Here is a 7861-nt window from a genome sequence, read left to right on the forward strand (position 1 = left end):
TTGTGTGTGTATTTTGCTTCCTCAGTTATATAGCAAAAATTCTTAACTTAAAGCTAGAGCTGTTAGTTTGCTTCTCTTTCTTGGCTAATGTTCTGTTTGTATGCCACTTCATTCTCTCCTACCACAGTAGGTGCTTAATGTATATTTGTCAAATGAACAAATTATGTTCACGATTTGTTTGTCGGGGGGGGGCTGATGCTTATGTCTGTATGACAGTCTAGGCTTGATAATGTTCTTGGACAGGGTCGTATCTCACTCTTTCTCATGCTGCTTCTTAGATGAGCTTGAATAACTTTAAATTCAGAATAATTTATGAAGGACTATTTTAGGTTTAACTTTTACATTATTTTAAGTTATACAGACACAGATAATAAATGAATACTTTTCTCATTGTAATGATGTAGCAGTAAACAGAGTAAAAATTGAAAGGCCTCATTGTCTTCACTCTCTCCTATGGGCAATCACTTTGGTGTGTAGCTGTCTATTTTTTAGGTGTGTGAGGAGAACTTTTTTGAGATATAATTTGTATACTATACAGTTCACTCATTTAAAGTGTACACTTAAATGGTTTTTGTTATATTCACAAAGTTGTACGACCACTACCACAATCAGTTCTAGAATATTTTTTCACCTCAAAAACCGTGTATCCTTCAGCTATCATTCCCATCTCCCCACCTCACTAATCTATTTCTGTCTCTGTAGGTTTGCATATTTTGGACATTACGTATCAGTGGAATCATATAATATGTGACCTTTTGTGTCTGGTCTTCTCTTCAGTTTTTCTCTGCATGGGCATTTAAATGTGTATGTCTGTATAATATTTGTAATTTGTTGTGTGTGTATATGTATATGTCTAGTTCAGAACAAAACAGGCTTATAGAAGGAACTCAGTATTTAAGTGAATGTGTATGTACATCCTAAAAGCATAAATGGGATTATACTATACAAATAGCCTACAACTTAGTTTTTCTCACTTAATGGATATACTTGTATATTAAAGATCCTTCCATGATGTTTCCATGAAGGAGATGGTCTTATTCTTTGCTTCTTGGTTTAAAGTTCTTAAGAACTTATATTGATTTTTTTTTTTTAAATAATTACCACATTTATTGTAACCTCTTCAGCATTAATGTTGGAGTTTCACTTAAAAATAGGAATGAAAAAAACCTAACAGGTAAGAGTTGTTTGGCTTGAGGAGAAATGGAATGCAGGCCTTATGGAGTTGTGTCAGTGCACAGCCAAAGCAATTCATTTTGGATTTGGGTTTCTAAATGTGAGCAAGCCTGTTTTTAGCTTCATGGCATAGTACTTAAAATAGAATTTAACATGCTATCTTGTGCTTTATGGTGAATTTTAAGATTTTTTTCTTGCAGTCATGCAGGTCTAATCTTAAAGATTGGAAAGATTTCAGAGTAAATATTTTTTCTCTCATGTTAAAATCATCATTCTGGTCTATGGGCTTCTTTTGTAAGTTACCGAAGAAAGAGAATGTAGAGATACCTAGCTCAGAACCTGACTTATATTAGGTACTTGGTAATTATTATTTATTCGAGGAGTATCTGTCACATTTCGTCATTCATTTTATGATTGAGTACCCTACTCTGTGTGAGGTACCAGGCTCTTGGTGGTTTGGATATATTACTGTGTGTGTATTTATTTAAACACTTTTGTTATAGTGGAATATTTACTAAAAATTATCTGTTTTTCAGTTATACAAGTAATGCATCAACCATTCCAGTGGTTATCAAAGTCTGTTTCTTAGAACACTGGTAGTTTCCCAGACTCTTTCTGGGGGTCCTCCAGGTCAAAACTATTTTCCTAATAATAGCAAGAAATTACTTGCTGTATTGACGTTTGTAAAATCAGTGGTGGAAGAAACTGCTGGTGCCACAGCACAAATTAAGGCAGTGGAACTAAATTGTACTTTTAGTTGTATTCTTTGTCACCATGCACTTGGAATTAAAAAACAAATGTGCCAGTTATACCCAGTGTCCTTTACGAAGTGATAAAACTTACTGATTTTTGTTATATTTTAACTCTTGAGTATATTTTAAAATATATTTTGTATGATGAAGTGAAAATTACCTGTAAAGCACTTTTATTGAATACCAAATCTGATGGCTAACTCACGGAAGAGAACTTGTGCAGTTGTTTGAGTTATGAGCTAAACTAGCTGCTTTTTTTTTTTTTTTTCCTTTTTGTCTCTTTTTTTGTGACCGGCAATGGATCGNTGTCGCGCCCGGACCGGACCGGGACCGGCAACGGGATCGCAACCCTCGGTGTTGCCCCCGCGCCTCACTCAGCCAGTGAGCGGGAACCGGTCTGTATGTGGGATCCGAACCCTCGGCGGGAGCGCCGCTGCACTTCCCAAGCGGCGCACTGTAGCAGTGCGCCACCGGGTCGGCCCTAGCTGCTTTTTTTAATGGTGTACAATTTTTACTTGAAAAAATGGCTGGCAAAGTATGGTTATACAGGCATTTTCTCAAAAATAAAGTGAAACTGTCACTTCAAAGAAAACAACTGACAATATTTGTTGCTAATGATAAAATTTAAGCTTTCGAGTAAAAATAGAATTTTGGAAGACTTGTATTTGCCACTGTGAGCTTGACAGTTTCCCCATTCTTGCCTTTTTTGATAAGATCAGTGTGATATTAGTGAATGTATTATGTTGAAGTTATACAGTGAAATGTGTTAAAATTGGAAGAACTGCATAACTTAGTGAACTTACATTTTCCAAATAACCAATGCATGATGTGAAAAAAATCATGCTTGGGTAAAAAGATCCATTAGAAATAGAAGATAAAGGGGCCGGCCCGGTGGCGCACTGCGCTAGTGCGCCACTTGGGAAGTGCGGCTGCGCTCCCGCCGAGGGTTCGGATCCCACATACAGACCGGTTCCCGCTCACTGGCTGAGTGAGGCGCGGGGGCAACACCGAGGGTTGCAATCCCGTTGCCAGTCCCGGTCCAGTGCGGGGGTGACACTGAGGGTTGCGATCTGTTGCCGGACACGGAAAAAGACAAAAAAAAAAAAAAGAAATAGAAGATAAACCAGTAATTTCATTATATCAGAGTAGGAAATGTTTATTGATAATGGTGTCAGATTCATTGAAGCAGCCTTAAGAAACTTCCAATTGCTGAGTTTCGGTGAAGGATCAAAGAATATCCAAAGTTATCTGAAAAGGCTAAAATGGAGTATTTTAATAAAAATACTCTGTCTTTTCCAACTATGTAACTGTGAGGCTAGATTTTCTTCATATTCTTCAACCAAAACAAGCTAATACAACAGATTGAATGTAGAAGTGGTTATGAGAATCAGGATGTCTTTATTAAGCTAGATATTAAAGAGATTTGCAAAAATGTAAAACAGTGGCAGACTTCTCACTTAATTTTTTTGCAAATAGTTTTTAATAAAATATGTGATTTATGTTAAGTAATGGATTTATTATTATAAAATGACAATAAATCTTTAAAATTTTCTTGATTTAATTTCTAATACAGTGAATATTGATAGATTGATAGATTGAATCAACACAAAGTATAAGTCCCGAGAGCAAAAACTTTGAAAACCTGCACTTTTTTTTTTTTTTTTAATATAAGATTCACAGCACAGGAGTTTATAATTAAAAATGGGAGTATCCCTTACACCTTCTCACCCATGGCATTTTTTTTTTATAATTTAAAAGGAAAAGTGGTTTGCTTATAGTAATAGTTGTCTGTTTACAAGACAAGTTTGCTAAGCAGAAGCTGCTTAATTAAATCCTGTATTTCCGGCCGGCCCGGTGGCGCACTGCTACAGTGCGCCGCTTGGGAGCGCGGTGGCGCTCTCGCCGAGGGTTCAGATCCCACATACAGGCCGGCCGCTCACTGGCTGAGTGAGGTGCGGGCGCAACACCGAGGGTTGCGATTCCGTTGCCGGTCCCGGTCCAGTACGAGCGCGACACTGAGGGTTGCGATCCATTGCTGGTCACGAAAAAAGACAAAAAGGAAAAAAAAAATCCTGTATTTCTGTAGTAAATGCTAAGCATTAATAGCTTGCATTGCACTGTGTGAATGTGCTTGAAGTACTTTTAATCAGTAATGGTGTGGGAAGTGTATAACTATTTTTTCAAGGTTATATTTCAACCCTTAATTGCTTTTTTTCTGTGGTAAGAAATGGGAATTGCGTGAGTAAATGAAAAATCCATGCAGATGTCCCCTTATCTAATTTTAGCCAATAACTTTTCACTGGTTTGTATTCTCCCTATCTTGTTTTCTTTCTTTATCTCTTGTGGGATAAAAGTGAAATAGGACCTAGAAGTTATAAGACTCTGTATGTGTTTCTTTAGAGTGATGTGTGAAAAACTGGCCTGTTTTTCCTTTAACATCTTTCCCCAAGGTGTCAGTGTAAGACTGGAAAAGGAACATTTTTGTCCCACAAGTTATTCTAATATGTGAATTCAAAATAAAGAAGCATCTTAAAGGTGAGAAGATCTTTTTAAAAAAGTATAGTATTTTGTGTGTAGTTGAATTATAATTAGGGAAAATAATATGAATTTTAGGATTGTCATTAGTCTTCATGAATTTAGATAGTCTGAGGAATAGTTTAGACTAATGGGAGAAGGATGAACAATTAAAGTTAATAAACCTTAATTCCAGACTGTTTTTAGAAAATTACTTCTTAGTATATCTGGCAACTATTTTTAAAAGTTTTTACATTTGGCAACCCTGCTATGCCCAGTGGAGAGGATATTAGATAAAACCATTTGTATTTATCAGCAGTATTTACATATAAACAAAGTGCCAAAACTCTTGAATAGTTTGTTTTGTTGAGTAGTTTAAACTTTGCTACTTGTAGGTTGGTTGATAATTGTTTAGTACATATTTTCTAAATAAACACTTCAGACTCTACTGAATTTATTAGTGTTTTCTGGTTTCCACTGATCTTAACAGGTAATTCTATTGAGTGTGGATGGTAATACTGAACATTTTGTTTTGCAAACAGTTTTCAGTTTTACCAGTATGGGTAACTTTAGTAATAAAATGGGCCATTTTTTTGTTTAAAGGTCTGTCATTCTAACTGGGGTCTGAGGGTGATGTGTTTGTGTATGGGAGATGGTGGGTGAGGATCCTGTGAATGCTGTTGGATTTAAATATATAAAGTCTTTGATTCTGAGATTCCTGTCTCTTTCCCCTCCAGCTCCTTGCTCTCTTCCCCCATGGTTTTTAAAATATCATTCATTTTTAGGTTAGTTATTTTGCCAAGCTAAATTAAAGTAACCAAAATCTTTTTGAAGCAATAGAAGTTCAAATAAAGTTAACATGAACTAATGATCTTCCTTAGAGTTAGTTTCCCGTTAAAGCTGACAAATCTTAGCTTTTCAGAAAATTTTCTCCAAAGGTTAGTTTTATTTCTTGAATGAAACTCTAGGGAATTTGAAATATGGTATAATTTTGAACAGTTAGAACAGACATTTTCTCTTCTATGCTCTTGCCTTTTATAACATAAGATGATTTGCATGTTGTACACAGTGTTACATAGTGCCATTCTAGTTCCTGAACTTCTACATGCGACCTGTCTAGAAGGTTTTAGGATCTTCTCTTACTTTTGGTGTGCTCAGATTTTGTTATGATATGCCTTGGTCTGGGTCTTTTTCGGTCATGGTATTAGGGTGTTGGGTGGTTCAGTCTGGAGATGCATGCATGTCTTTTATTTCTAGGAAGTTTTCTTATATTAATCCTTTAGTAATTTTATCTCTTTCATTTTTTTCTGTTTTCTCTTGTTGGAGGTCTGGACCTCTGCCTTTAATTTTTTTCCTTCTTCTATTTTTCATCTTTGTTAGTTAATTGTTCTAGTTAATTGTTCTGTGAGATTTCCTTGACTTCCAAACCTTAAAATGGAGTTTTTTTTGATGTTGAGAACAATTTAATTTCCAAGAGAAATCCTTGATTTCCCCTTGCCCCCACATTTTTTAAAAATTGGGGTAAAATATACATAAAACGTAACCATTTTAACCTTAAAAATTTTTTTTTTACTAGGTGGTACAGGGATGGAACCCTGGACCTTGCTGTTATCAATTTTAACCATTTTACATGGCATTAAGTACATTTACAGTATTGCGCAGCCATCACCACTGTCTATTTCCATAACTTTTTTATTATTTCAGACAGAAACTATACCCATTAAACAATAACTCACCATTTTTTCCTCTTCTCAACCCCTGATAACCTCTGTTCTACTTTCTGTCTACAAGAATTTGACTACTCTAGGTGTAAATGAAGTCATACAATATTGTCCTTTTGTGTTTGGCTTATTTCACTTAGCACAGTGTTTTCAAGGTTCATCTGTGTTGTAGCATGTATCAGAATTTCGTTTTTTTTAAGACAATAATATTCCTTTGTATGTATATTCTACATTTTGTTTATCCATTCTTCTGTGGATGGACACTTGGGTTGTTTCTACCTTTTGGTTATTGTGTATAACGCTGCTGTGAACATGGGTGTATAAGTATCTATTGCTTTCAGTTCTTTTGGGTGTATACCCTGAAATGGAATTACTGGGTCATACGGTAATTCTATGTTTAACTTTTTGAGGAACTCATATGGATTTTTAATTTCTGCTATCATGTTTTAAATTTGCAATAGCTCTTTTTTGTTCCCTTTTTCTTTTTTTATAGCATCTTTTCCCCCAAGTGAATGCATTCTTCTTTTGTATAAAGTACAGTACTTTTCTTTTTTCCCTAAGTTATTTCTGTTTAGTGATTTTCTCTTCCTCATTCTTTATTTTTGTTTATTTGGTCTCCATCTTTTGTGTTGGAGGCTTTTCCAAATTATTGGTAATTTATGATCGTAAGGTGATTGGGAAGTGAGTTTTCCCCCACTATGGGATCTTACAAGGGTGAGTAGGTTATGGGCTGTCTGTTTTTCCAGAGAAGAATTCTCTAATCTGTTGAGGGTACTTATCTGACTGCTAGTGTTTAAGGAACAAGGCTATCAAAAGGTGTCCTAGTTATGGGTATGCAGAGTTTGCTTAATCTCCACATTTAGACTTGTGCCTCATCCTTGAGCTTAGCTCTGTATTGGGGTCCTGAATCTAAAGCCTCACTGGTTCAATTGTTACAGTATACCTCTGGCTTGTGTTAGGAGATGCTAGAGTGCCTGGTAAGGCAGTTGTTTCCTGGATGTTTAGACAGAGGAGACCCTGAGAGTCTAACCGTCCTGTGTACAGATTTTCAAACAGCCCTCTGACTTTCAGTTTTGTATTGTTACAGTATACCTCTGGCTTGTGTTAGGAGATGCTAGAGTGCCTGGTAAGGCAGTTGTCTCCTGGATGTTTAGACAGAGGAGACCCTGAGAGTCTAACCATCCTGTGTACAGATTTTCAAACAGCCCTCTGACTTTCAGTTTTGTACCTCACTCCCATCTTTTTTAGGGGTGAATTTGCTTGCCTTTCTTTAGTATTCTCCTCTCTAGGCATTTGTAAGTTGTAGTTTCCTGTGCTAATTTAATTATCACTGCACTGTCTGCTTTCTGTTTTCAAAAAATTTGTTGAAATTGCAAGTTGGTTATTCTTTTTGTCCTTGTGGACTAATTTTTCTTTTTTTCTTCCTTTACTGTCATTTTGTTTCCCTTCAGGGAGGGAATATGGTAAGCGTTTGTATATGGTCAATTTATATTTAACTGGAAGTCATTGTAAACTTTCTGTGAAGCTCATAATATGAACTATATTAATATATGATAAACATTCTTAGAAGATACATATAGAGTGGCAATAGATACTGTTATTTTTTTTTTTTTTTGTCTTTTTTCGTGACCGGCAGCGGATCGCAACCCTCAGTGTCGCGCCCGTACCGGACCAGGGCCGGCAACGGGATCGCAACCCTCA

The 7861-nt window shown here is 36.1% G+C and overlaps 1 protein-coding gene across 3 annotated transcripts in view; it reads left to right on the forward strand.

Annotated features, from left to right (window-relative positions):
- PIAS1 (protein inhibitor of activated STAT, 1) overlaps positions 1-7861 on the forward strand; it is a 120598-nt gene that overhangs the window by 6694 nt on the left and 106043 nt on the right. The gene's annotated exons all lie outside the window — the stretch shown is intronic.

This window comes from Galeopterus variegatus, unplaced genomic scaffold (genome assembly GCF_000696425.1).
Source record: "Galeopterus variegatus unplaced genomic scaffold, G_variegatus-3.0.2 Scaffold961, whole genome shotgun sequence".
Classification (NCBI taxonomy): Eukaryota; Metazoa; Chordata; class Mammalia; order Dermoptera; family Cynocephalidae; genus Galeopterus; species Galeopterus variegatus.